This window comes from Hippopotamus amphibius, chromosome 8 (genome assembly GCF_030028045.1).
Source record: "Hippopotamus amphibius kiboko isolate mHipAmp2 chromosome 8, mHipAmp2.hap2, whole genome shotgun sequence".
NCBI lineage: Eukaryota > Metazoa > Chordata > Mammalia > Artiodactyla > Hippopotamidae > Hippopotamus > Hippopotamus amphibius.
The window spans coordinates 26,494,059-26,507,560 of NC_080193.1; positions in this window are offsets into that span (position 1 = coordinate 26,494,059).

Consider the following 13,502-nt stretch of genomic DNA (forward strand, 5'->3'; position numbering starts at 1 on the left):
CTGCTCTCCCAGCCACCCACACAGATCCGGCAGAGGCAGCTGGAGGCCGTGGGGTCTCTCAGAGCCTTCATCCCTGCCTGTCCCTCTCACCAGCTCTGGGCAGTGGCATGTTACAGGGAAGCATCTCATGGGCTGCCCGCAGAGTGAACACCCTGTAATCCCCAGACAGATGTAGTTAGTAATCATATCAGCAGCATCCAAGCCTGGCATCCATTAGCATCTCCCACAGGGAACCCGTGGGTACCACCAACACAGGGAACAGATAGATATCACAGGTGCACAGCATCGGGTAAAAAGTAACCTTCAGAAAAGCCACGTGAGTAACCCACAGACAGCTCACAGGTGGGAGCATGTGGAACTGCAAACGCTCAGAGCAGCAGGCACAGGTACCATAAAGAAGGCACATACAGGCATGTATATAGGCAGTGCACAGACTTTGGCACATGTAAATAGGGCACAGAGGACACTCACACAGCAACACAAATAAGCAGCAACACACATGTGACATACACAAGTAATACAAGATGGAAACATTCAGGTGACACAGAGACAACTTGGATTCAGGTATCACAGACAGCATACGTGACCATCCCACACTGTAACAATAACATACATAGGTGACCCACCCACCACCTAAGTGAGTACACTTGTAGGCTGTACGCAAATAGATGACACATAAGTAGCACACATAACACATGAGAAAACACTAAAAGAGTTGTGCCCAGGTAGTGTACACTTAGAGGTAGCACACACACATACAGGAGATATAAACTCAGGTAGCATGGGGGAGCATGGGATCAGGTAACATGAATGCAACACAGCTGTATAAATGTAGCTCACAGGTATTATATACAAAGACAGCATCAGGACAGCAATGTACAGGAAGCACCCACAGATAAGACACATGGAACATACACAAGTAGCACACAAGTCAAAAGGAAACAGCCTACACATGGCACACACATAACAAACAACATTACACATGTAGGACATGTGTAGGTAACATACATCTGCAGCCCTTAACACCCATGGGAAATTCACACGGGATACGAGAGAGTGCAGGCAGCTCGCACAGGTAACACTCCTAGACACCACCCCCAGGACACACACCCATCAGTTATTCACACGGGCAGCACACCTGTGGCATGTACTCAGACTGACTCCAGCCCCCAACTCAGAAATCAAGGTTGGGAAAGGGCCAGATATGAGCCCAATATTTCCTTCCCATCTAAGAGTCAGATGCTGGGGAGACACAACGTGTTTGGAAACCAGGGTTGGGGGCAGAGAAGAGCCAGCAGCTCAGCTGTAGTGCTTGGTCCTGAGAGGGAGATGGGGGTAGTGTGAGTCCTCCTTTGTATAGCATGTCACGATTCTAGAAGTCCAATGCACTATCCATTGTGCCATGGAGCCACCTAACATGTCACGATTCTAAATCATTATCCTTCCATATTCCACAGGGAAGACCATCAAGATGTTTAAATAAAATAACCCTTGTGAGTGGATTTCTCTTCCAGCTTCATGGGTGCAGTAAATATTTTTTGCAGTGAAGCCTTTGTCATTTAGATTCAAAAAAAGCTTACATGGAATTCCTCCTTCACTTGCTTCATAAATCTTCCCCAGTGACATCCTGCTGCCAAGGCCTGTACAGGCGCCCTCCGATTCTCAGAAGTGGGGCTTAACTGGCATGTTGTAAGTGCTGAGCTGCATGTGGAGAACCCTCAGGTGGTAGGAGGCCCTGAGCATCCCCAGGGATCAGGATGTGCTCGTGTTAGATGAGGGAACACTCGCGTTTCTTGTATCCACCCTGACAGCTCAGAGAAAAGACGAGGCCAGGGACCCTCACGAGGAGGTTGTTAATGAAACGATGGGGAACGATGCTGCACTTGGACTTTCTATCCTGGCAGCGTTTTCATTCTTCACCTTTAAAGTGACCTGGCAACACTCTCCCTGCTGTGGGCCAGCACTCAAGAGTCTGTGGGTAACTCTCCAAGGTGGGGCCGGTGGGGAAGTTGATCCTGGGAGGTGGTGTCATCTGCCAGGTCCCTGAGGGGAACTCTCACCCAGGGTGGGGCGAGGGGGCTGTTTCACAGATGTTGCTGTGAGGCAACTTTGAGCCAAGCTCTCACCCCGCCCCACCCCCACCCCCTTTCTTCATGCAACTTGCAAAGGGTAGCAGGAAAGCAGAGGAAATTCTTAAGCTCTGGATGAAAATCCATTGCATTTCTAAGTGTCTCCAAGTTTTCTGGTGCTTGGCACTGACCAGGGTTGAAGTTGTAGCTTGGACCCAGAGAACCTTGAACCGTCCCTGGTGGAGACCGTGACCCCTGGGTGGAGCACAGCCTTGGACCCTGGTTCCTTGGGGGAAGGTTGACCCTTCTGCATCATGGAGGTGACTTTCAGCTCAGCCATGACAGGACTGGGACCCCTCACCCTCTGAACCCAGCCTCCAGATGCCCCCAGTGCTGCCCAGCATGGGACAGACTGGGAGCTGGACCCTCTCCTTATGACAGTTGTTCAAGCTCATGCTCCATCCAGCTCCCAGTATGTCACCATCCCCAGTGCTCCTGGCAGAGCCTAGAGAACTGAGAAAGACATCTCCGCATGGATTAAACATGCATTGAGGCTTTGAAAGACATCAAAGTCAATCCCAGTTTCAAGAACAAAACACATTTCATGGTACGTCATTGCAATTACCTTGTGTTATCAACACCCAGTCCCTCTTAGCATCCTCTCCTTCCTCTCATTTCTTATGCATGATCTTAGCAGAGTGACAACTGCCTTCGTTTTAATTAAAAGCTCATAATGTTCAAGTGCATTTAAAAGGGAAAAGGACACAGTTCCCCTTTGAGGATAATTATGTACGTGTTATAGCCCATGTACTACACCCCTGGCGGTGTAGGACTCAGCCACATACCCACTGTGGGCCTTGCTAGGGCTTTGCCACCAGCGGCAGGTGCTGAGTGGGTCCAAGAACAGGTGCCCTCTTGGTCAGGTCATCAGACTGTCTACACCCTCAAAACCAGTGTGAGGTCATAGGGTGTCTATAGGCCTCTCTGCTGAAGCCCTGAGGGCCACTCAGGAAGAAGCCTTGGGCAGCACCTCACAGCATGTGTACCAGGGTGTCTCTTGGCCCTGAAATCTCTGGGGTGTCAGCCAGAGTCACAGGGCATTTTCCCAGGGAAGAAGCTGCCCCTGAGTGGTCAGACCTTTCCACTCATTCATTTATCATTGATTTTCTGAGGATCCAGGCTCTGTCCTTCATAGTGAAGATATACATCAGGGTAAAACAGACTCATCCCCTGCTCTCAAGTTCACAGGCTGGAAAGGGATACAGAAAAGGAGTAAATAATCTAAAAACACAGAATTGCAAACTGTAATGTATATTGGGACAGAAGATTATGGAAGGTTTGGGACTATATAACAAGGAAGTTCAGGGCTGACACCTGGAGGATGTGCAACCAAAGGGCATTCCAAGCAGTGGGAATAGCAGGTGCAAAGGCCCTGAGGTGAGAGGATGCCGACCACTTAGATACAAGAGTCACTGTACCCAAAGCTGACACTGACATGGGGTTTACTGTGTCCACACAGTTCTTGCTGCTTTATACACACCTCCTCATTTGATCTTCAGTCCAGCCTTAACAGTAAAGAAAACTTAATGAGCACATTAATATAATTGTTTCCATACTGTAGCTGAGGATGTCTAGGTGCATTGTGGGTAGGTAACTTGCCTGAGTTTACACAGCTCATGCGTGGCTGGGCCACGATCTGAACCAGGCTGTCTGGCTCCCAGTGCTGAACGTTAAGATCTCTCAGCATAGCTTAGCTCTAAGAGGAGAACAAAATGTGTGAAGAGACTGGGTGTGGGCCAAGGCCACAGCCAATGAAGACCAGCAGGCCATTGTATCCCAGGATACTTTCTATTATGAGCAACACCAAACCTAAACCAAACCAACTTAAATGAAAAGACACCTTATTGGCGCTCTTAGCTGGAGAGTCTAGGTAGATGTCAGGCCTGACTTGATCCAGGGGCTCCAGTGAAATCACCAGGGCCCATTGTTTCCTCTCCTCCTCTGCTGCTGGCTCTGTCCAGAAACTCCAGCCTCCTCCTGATTCATGATGCAAAAGTCTCAAGAAGTGCTCACCGCCTCTTCACAGACATTCAAGTAGAAGGCCGAGGTTTCTTCTATTTGGGCCAGAGAGTGCTGGCTTGAGTCTCAAGACCTTTTCTGAATCAATCACTGTGGCTCAGATAGAAGCTCTAATTGACCCAGGCCTGGGATGCGTGATCCATCCCATAGAGCCCACATCCGGGGTCCTGAGCCAGAGGAGAGGCTCCAGAGGTGAATGGAGACCAAAATATGAAAGAGAGAAATGGAGGCTGGGTGCACAACATCAAATGCCACTCTCAGGCCCTTCAGACAGGTGTTGGTTCACAGGAAGGGCCCCCAAATGTGGAGGGCAAGGAGAGACTAAACAACGAGGCAGACCACTCCAGATTGGCAGATGGAGGGCTTAACAAGAAAGGCAACCTACATACTGGTTGTCTTGAGTGGCCGTAAGATGAGTAGATCTCCTCCTCCACCTGTCAGAATCTTACAAGTTTATACAGAGGCCTTAACGGGATTAAGACATGAACACGTCCAGATGGTCTCAATCACACCTGCCCTCTCAAGACTGCATCCTTGAAAGCGGCTGCCACTGTGGGAACAGAGGGCATAGCATACATTCCCAGAACAGGAGGGGTGAGGAGCCTTCAGTTGCCTGGGGCCAGCTTGCAGGTCAACCTGTGGTCACATCCTCTCCATGACCTCCTCCAACTAGAAAAGGGGGGGCTCAGCCTAAAGAATAGGGCATGTCCTCTGAGCTCTCTGGCTCTGGGGAGGAAGGAGGACACAGGGTGGCTCGGAGGACACACCAGCTCTAGAGGCAGGAGAGCCTCAGAGTTGCCCCAGAGCTCCAACTGCTCCCCACCCACTGTGTGCTCAGGTTTGTGTGGGACAGAAAATCCCAGAGCCCAAGGGAGGGAAGGGATCTACACCAGTGGTTCTCAAAGAGGCTGCCCATTGGAATCACCAGAGAGGTTTCAAATGGCTAGATTCTGGCTCCCACCTTCAGACGTCCTGGTGGACTTGATTTGGTGAAGAGCCTGGAAACCAGGATTGTTAAATCTCCCCAAATGACTCTTTGTGTAGCTGAGACTGATCCATGCGTGGTCCTTCTCTCCATGCACAGATGATATCTCTGTGCCCCCAAAACCATCCAAGGACCCCACCCAACTTTAATTCATCTTGTAAGAGAACTGTCGGTTCCACCACCCACTTAACTTTCTGTTGAATTTTCAGATCCTCCCTGGGGCTTCTTCAGAGTAACTGGGGAAGAAATCCGTATCTGACCTGGACAGTCCCTTTCTTCTTTTGCTGTGCTGCTTTGTTCAAGATTTTCTGGGTGACAGCCACGCTATTTTTGGAGCCAGATAAGTCCTCACATTTCTATGGCTGGTCAGAAAGGCAGTGACTGAGAGAGGTGATCATAGAATTAGCCTCCAGGATGGCCCCAGGTGCATTTGGCACAGCTGGTCAAAGATGTATCCTCCTACTCTATCCATCCACCCATCCACCCACCCACCCACAAGGGACCAGCTTGTGACGGATGTCTCTGCAGATGGAGCTGATGCTCCAGGGTCCAGATGCACCCAGACCCACACTTTCCAGGACAGGATGGAGGGAGGCACATCCTGATTGTGACAGGACCACACTTACTTACAGGATTGACTTAGATTAGGTGTTGTACAATCAGCTATTTTGAATATAGAAATAGAGATTAACCTGGATTCTTACAAAAAGTTTCATTTTTTCAGGGCTCAAAATTTGAATCTGCTACATATTAGGTCAATGGGGGTGGGATTCATGAAAACATGCTCCTACTACATGATGAATCAGAGCACCAGATTGCTCTCCTGGAGCAGCTAGTGTGTGGATGGAAAGGAAAAGCCAGGGAGTGAGTCAGTGAGGGACCAGGCCCATTAGCACTGCACCTTGATTTCTGGAATATAGATGTGCACAATAAGTGCTCAGCAGTGATCTGGCACCATGGATGCATGCAGTAGGTGCTCAGCAATGACCTGGGACTGTGGATGTACACAATAGGTGCTCATCAATGACAAGAGTGTATATGGTGAGCACTTCGTGATGGTCCAGCCCTGTGGATCTATGCAGCAGCTGCTTGGTGCTTACCTGGCATTATGAATATACACAGTAGGTGCTCAATGATGGTATGCTCAGATGCTTGGAGGGGTGTCAAGATATAGGAGGGACCCTGAAACCCATAACAGGTGATTCACCCTCCAGGTGAGGAAGGGTCTCTGAAAACCACTTGCAGCAGCGGGAGGTCAGTAAACAAATTGACAGCCTGGCCTGCAGAGGCTCTTATAAATCACGTGCTCCACCGCGGGCGATCCGCTAACACCCACTCGCTTTTACTGGGCACGTACCCTGAGTAGGTCCTCTTCTGTGTCTCTTCCACTAAAGCGTGATCAGCACAAGATCGTTAGTCACCACTGAGGCACGTTTAGGAAAACATTCGAAATAGCCTCCATTTCCACCAATGTGATGTTGAATGAATAAACACTCAGAAATCCATATAAAATGCTGTTGATCCCACATCAGACTTACCCAGTGAGAGTCTGCAGGGAGGAGCCTAGGGATCTGGGATGATTCTCATCTTCACCAGAAGAAACCATCACTGTTAGAAGGGTGTGTTTAATGGCTTGAAGGTGAAGTCACAACATATTATTGAACAAAAATAGAGGTTATAATAAAGTGCCTAGAGTGAGCTGATTTTCATTTAAAAGACTGAACCATCTGTGTATGTAACTGCACAGGCACACTCTGCACCAAAATCGTTCCAATGATTCTCTCTTGATATGATTGTGGGTGATATTTTCCTTCCTTTTACTTATATATACACTTTATTTTTTTAAACTTCTTTATTGATGTATATATAATCACTTTAAATTTTTCTATAATACGTAGCTTGCAATAGTTATTTTTTAAAGTAGCCGGTGACCTTCCAAACCCAGTGGTTGGCAACTAGATACCAGGGAATGTATAGGCCAAGTGGAAAAGGAGCAAACCCCAAACTTGATTTTATACCCTGACTAGAGCCATGCCAATAGATGCGAATTGGAAGCAAATTTAAAGAAGTATATCGAGTAGGAGTTTGATGTTCACAGGCTGGTTGTAAAATTGTTTAAGCATCTACTTGAAAAAAAGTTAAACCAACAATAATAAATTGTGCTATTGGCATAAACTTAAAATTTGATTCATTATTCAAAAAGAAAAATGATGTGTGGGAATGTTCTGCTCAGCAAGCAGCAGAAATCTTTCCCCTGGCTGGGAAGAACACACAGGCACAGGCAGAGATGTCCGAGAATGGGTCCCAGAACCCATCTGATGCCCAGGCTGGCTCCCCGCAGGACAGGGGGGAGACAAGGAGAGACCGCTGAGGACTGCGAGGCCCCAAACAGCACTGCAGGGGGTGAAGAGACCCCATCTGCGTCCAGCATCCTCAGCTGTGAGTGAGGTCAATCAGGCTCCCTGTCTGCAGTCTCCAGCTCCTAACCAAGCATCAGAAAAGACAAAGAAAGCCACTCTTAAACCAGCAACCTGAAACCTCACCTGCTAGACTACTGGTGCACCTGCTGGACCCCTCCTGGGCTGCTGATGTGCATCTCTCACTAATCCCCCAACCTCCTGTCTTACAGGTGCAAGACGGCTGTGGAAGGAAGCTCGAGGGGGCAGCTGGGTGAGGGGAAGTGCTGTGCTTCCTCCAGGACCCACATCACGGCAGAGGCCCCGCTCCCCGCCGGGATCATCACGTGAAAATCCTCTCTGCTGATCACTCTTCTCCAGCAGCTGCTCTTGCAGGTGGGGGGCTGGGCAGGACCTGCCCTGGGTGGGGCGGTGAGAACAGCTGGGCTGGGACCACAAAGCAGGTGAGTTCTAGACCTCAGGGCTGGTTGGGTGGCTGCAGCCTGGCATCTCCTGGGAGATTGGAAATGCAGGATCCCAGGCCCCAGCCCAGCCCGGGAATCAGCATCTGCAGTGTGAGCAGCCCCAGGGGACTTGTGAGCACCTTGTTCTCTGAGGAGCTGGAGGGCAGCTGCTCTGTCCAGTCAGCACAGCACAGGGGGGCAAAAATGTATCCATTGTGGCTGCATTGGGTGGGGCAACTCAGCTGTGAGCGACTGCAAACCTCAACCTACAGGAGCTTACACAAGACAGAAACTATTCTCTCTCACAAAACCCAAGTGCGGAGAAGTGTGGTCCAGGGCTGGGGTCATCACTCACAGTCATAAGGGAATGTGGCTCCTCTATCTTGCTTCTAAGAATTCCTCAATATCTGATTCTTCCTCATGTTCCAAGATGGCTGCTTGAGCTCCAGCCCCCACAGCTACATTCCAGCTGCTTGAGACAGGCAGGCCACTGCCTTATCTGACTCTGCTCTCCTGACCTCCAATCTTGGGGACTAGCTTCACACAAAGCCACAGGAGCTGAAGCCTGTGTGCTGGGTTGAGTGCTGGGAAAGTCAGAGTAATTCTCCCAGCAGGGCCAGGTGTGGGCATTCTGTGCACCCCATGCTCCCCACCCCACGTGGAAAGAGCCTGCCCAGCATCCACCTATAGAAACCAGCAGGGAGAGAAGGAAGAAAGTCAGTACACTTAGGAAAGCTCTCTTACCCTCAGGAAATCTGTAAAACCAGAAATAGAACACAGGGACAGATCTGTTTATAATGTAATTGACAAACACAGCTTGTTAATCTAATAGAAGCAGAGGAGGCTGCAGAATATCCAATTATGTGAACAGGCTACACAGGATGCAGCAGTCAGACCATTAGCCCTTTTATCTGGACAGACTCCATTAGGTCCATTACTCTTCTTGATTCAATCTCCTCTAAGGATGCCCAGTGGGGGCGTGCGGAGGGAGGGGCATAACCACATGTCTAGGGGACATGTGAGGGCAGCAAGTGGCGCCCCCCCCCGCCCCACTGCCAGGACTGGCACCTCCTAACAGCCCCTCCTCCTTCCTTAAACCCTGGGCTGGGAGCTAACTTCATCCCCAGCCTCTGACCTAAGCGAGGAGCTGGTGTTCTTGCAAATGGTCTCTCTGATGGTGGCTTATCTTTGGTTTCACCTTGAAACATTTTGTATGACTTACCAGTTTCTCCAAAAGATCAGTTGTTTTCTCTGGCACTGTGTTCTCAGTTTTCTTTCCGCCTCTCTGATTTCTTATCTGCCTCCATCATTGTCTGTCTTCTACATGACCCCTAAAAGCAGACATTCCCCAGTGTTCAAATATTGGCTCCCTTCTGTTTGCAGACTCTCCCTTGGAATTCCATCTACTCCTGTGGTCCAAGTATCATGTGAATAACTTCCATCTCTGCATCTCCAGCCCGACTCCTCTTCCAAATCCCATCCGCCCCGGAGTCCTGCCATGGAACATCGCTGATATGTTCAGGGTGCATCCAATCATCTGACCTCCTAATACTAGCTCCCGCCATCTTACTGGCAGCCCCATCCGCCCAGCACCCAGCTCCCAAATACGACTTCTCCTTTGACTCCTTGAAATGCGTTCATGACCCACATCCAATCCAAAAGCAATGTACAGAGGTCTCTTGGCTCTGTACCCAGGCAAGATAGGTGTCACTGATGGCATTTGGTGGAATCCTATTAGGTTGAGTCTCCACTTCCTGAAAAGCAGGGATGTCTTTAGCACTGAACACTGTTCTCTCATTAGAGACACTTGGACAATACTCTCCAAAGACCAGCCTTGGGATTCGTAAATACTCAAAACAAATCCCATGTTGAGGTGGTGTGGTGGATGGAGGCAGCACATCGAAAGTCGCTGTCCTTTCTTAGCCGGGTGGCCAGTGAGTAAATGCAAATAATCAGCTCCCCAAACCAAAGCATCCAGGAGTTCCACACACATGAATCAGGCATGCAAGGTTGAAGGGTGTCATGCCTCCCCTGGAGGTGCCCTGACCTCCACAAAGAACATTTTGGAGCATCTCAGCAGTTAATCACTCCCCTCTTACCTAGCAGATGGCTGAGTTCACGCACATGCCACTGTGATATATCAGTTTTGGTAGAAGGTCTCCTGCAGCTAAGGAGTAATCATGATGCAGGACTTTACAAACCAAGCCGACCGTCAGATTCATTACCCGGTCCCTCACTCAGTCAATAGAGTCCACATCTGTGTGCACTGGGGAGGTTAATAGGGCTGCTGGTGCTGGGTGACGGGGGATAAATTCCCCCAATCATCAGTATTGATGACTGTGACCCCTCATCAAAGAAATAAGCAGCTCAGAATGGCATCCAGAGGATAAAGACATTTTTAGCAGAGGGGAGCCCATATCTCCATATCACAACCAAGGAGGTTTACTTACAGTATAAGGCTGATCTCCTCATTCTAGTGGCAGATTGCTAATTAAAGCTGAATTAAATTGTTTCCAAGATAAGGGCAAACACCCCCACCCCGCCCTGCTGCTCCTCTCTCTGAGGAGAGAACAGAGGCTCCAACTGCAGTAGGAGAGGCCAGAGCAGAATCTCAGAGCACTCAGCGCCCTGTCTCTGCAGAGGCCAAGACGTCGTTGGGATAAACCGATCTTAATAGTTCCAGGACTTGTTACTCCAGAGAGTCCCAGATGTCAGCATAAGCATCACCTGGAGGGCTTGTTAAAACTCAGATCACCAGGCCCTGCCCCCAGAGCGTCTGCTTGAGCAGGTGTGGGGGCAGGACTGACAGTCTGCGTTTCTAATGTCCCTGAAAATAATCAATAAACAACCTATGACAGGAATAGAAAAGAGTTTTATCTGAGCAAAACTGTGGACTCTAGCCCAGAAGACAGCTGCTCAGATAATTCTGAGGAACTGCTCCTGAGAAGGATGGTTTTCAGCACAGTTTTATGTCTTGTCAGAACAGAGAACATCAAACAAGTCAGGGATACATTCCTTCAAGTTTAAAAAAAAAGGAAAAGAAAAGAAAAAGAAAAAGAAGGAAACAGATCGGCAGGTACACAGCGAGTCAGCGTGGTCTTGGCACCTGGGAAGGGAGTCATCACTGAAGGAGGACCAGCACTGTTGCCCCAGGAAGGGAGGCATTTAATCTTTATTTTTAACAAGGACGTTCTTTACTTCTGGTCAATGCGCCCTTTTCTTTAACACTTAAAGCGGACGTTCAACGTGTGTTTGATAGACCATAAACAAGCGGGCGCAGTTGGCATACAATTCAAGTTAACTCACGCGTGAGGCAGAGTGACGTCCCCACACCTCGCTACGTGGACATTTCTTCTGTCCCCAGCAGGTTCCCAGGTGATGCCGCTGCTGCGGGTGCAGGGCCCCCCTCTGGGAGCTGCGGGGTTTAACACGAGAGGAGCCACGTTCGAAGATGGTGCAGGACCCAGGGCTCTGGCCTCCCCAGAGAGGTCAGATCCAAAGAGCAGGCCCTCCAGGGCTGTCACTGGCCTGAGGCGCTCGTGATGGGAAAACCCCAGGGCTCCTGGGAGATGTGGCCCAGTTAACCTGTGGTCAGAGATGCTCTGGCCAGCATCCCTCTCCCACCCTGTGCCTTCCGCTGGCCCAGACTCGGGGTCTTACCTGTCGGAAGCACGTGGCCCAAGCCATTCAGTCATCATGGTTTTACCCAGGGTTCTGTGGCAAACCTCCTCTGCCCTCAGAGGTGCCCCCCACCCCCCGCCATGTGGTTAGAGAATGCAAAGAAGTTTTAAAAAGTAAAAAGTTGGCATTGGGGTGGGGAGAGCATGTGGGGGGTGGGGGGAGCATGTGGGGGGTGGGGAACAAGCCTCCAAAACCCTGGTGCTCACAGGCTGGCCCCCCCCACCACATGCCCTTTCGTCCAGCATCCGTGGGCATCTCTCTGGGCCGTTGTGCAGGGAAGCAGTGGTACTTAGGTCAGCCCTACTCTTGCTTTAATTGAGGAGCCCACCTGTTTCACTTACTGACCGCCCTGTTCTCTTCCTGCTCTGGGGTTTCATTTCGCATTTTAAAGGGGTGGGTCTCAGGACGGTAGATGGTCTCAGAGATCCTAGCCTGGGGCCCACGCAGGACTTACAGACTCTTCCCAACGTGCCTTGACAACGTGACATGGTTCTGTCACATCCTCTGTCTTTCTTTATCTCTTGGGTCTCAGAGCTATGCTGGAGCTCTGTGTGTAACAGTCAGGGGTTGCGGAGGTGAGCCTGCCCCTCCCACCGGGCTCCGGCCTCCTGCCGTCCAGGGTGATGCCTCCTCACAGTGACACTCACCGTGGAAGCAGGGGGACGGGAGGCAGTAGGGGCCGTGGTGACATGACGTCAGAGAAAGGGTTATCAGGGGCGACAAAGGCCACAGCTTTGCGGATCACGTGGCTGAACCTCTGGCTCCCCGTCTTTGATGGCGATGATAGAGCTCCCCGGTGGTGATCAGGCAGGAGCCCAAGGGCGGCCCCTCCTGAGCTCTCAGTCACAGTCACACTGTGCGTCTGTGTCCTTTGGGATTCCTGACCACTCACCATCCTTGTCACTCCATGGTTCCCTCCCCTGTGAGTTCTTCCTCCCTCCCACAGGTGAGCGCTGACACTGAGTCCATCACACCTAGCCGTGCCTCAGTTTACTCTCCATCCCTCGGTGCAGTGACTGACATGTCCTTCCGCGCTAGGCGGCGAGTTCTCTAAAGGCTGGACTCCACATCTCTGCCGCCCCAAAGCCAGCACAGTGCCAGGACCAGCGGGCTCTCAGGAAGCGCTGCACATGGATCCAGCCCCTCCTGGGAGGAGGTATAACAGCCCTAAGGAGCTTCCTGGTCAGAAGCCCGAGCTCCCCCCACCGGGCACTGCCAGCTCCTGGCGGCAAATCCCTGAAAATCCAAGAGCTGTCCCCACACGTCAGCCCTCAGGGAAACTGCAGCCCGAGTGTTTTCATGTTAATACACAAAATAAAACACCTGAACCTGGGAAACAAAATATCATGAATGATGCAGGTTCAATCTTTAGATCCTAGAAAATCCATAATTGAAAGGAGCAGCTGCTGAGAAATAGGCACCAAATGTCCTACTTTTAAAAGGACTGCTCATTTTTACTTTAAAAATAAAGAAATAAATGATAAAATCTTAGGGGAAGCTCCTCTAGTTGAGGCTCTCTGAGGACTTGTTAACACAGCCAGAGCCATCAGGTCCCTTGTCAAAGGTAGAAGGTGCAGGGTCCCTACAGGGGAGGGGGCTGGGCAGGTGGGGGACATGGATGCCACGCCCCCTGCTTCCTAGGGGCGGGGCCTGGGTGGGGCTCCACCTCCTGCGTCCTCTGCCCAAGGGCGGCTCCACCTGGCTGTGGCTTCCCTCCCTGCCCTCAGGCCCCGGATCTCACTTGGGAAAACTGAATGTTCTCTGCTGCTTTCTGGGGAATCTGGAATCATGACCAATAAATAGAGATGAGAAAGCAGGAGGAAGGTAG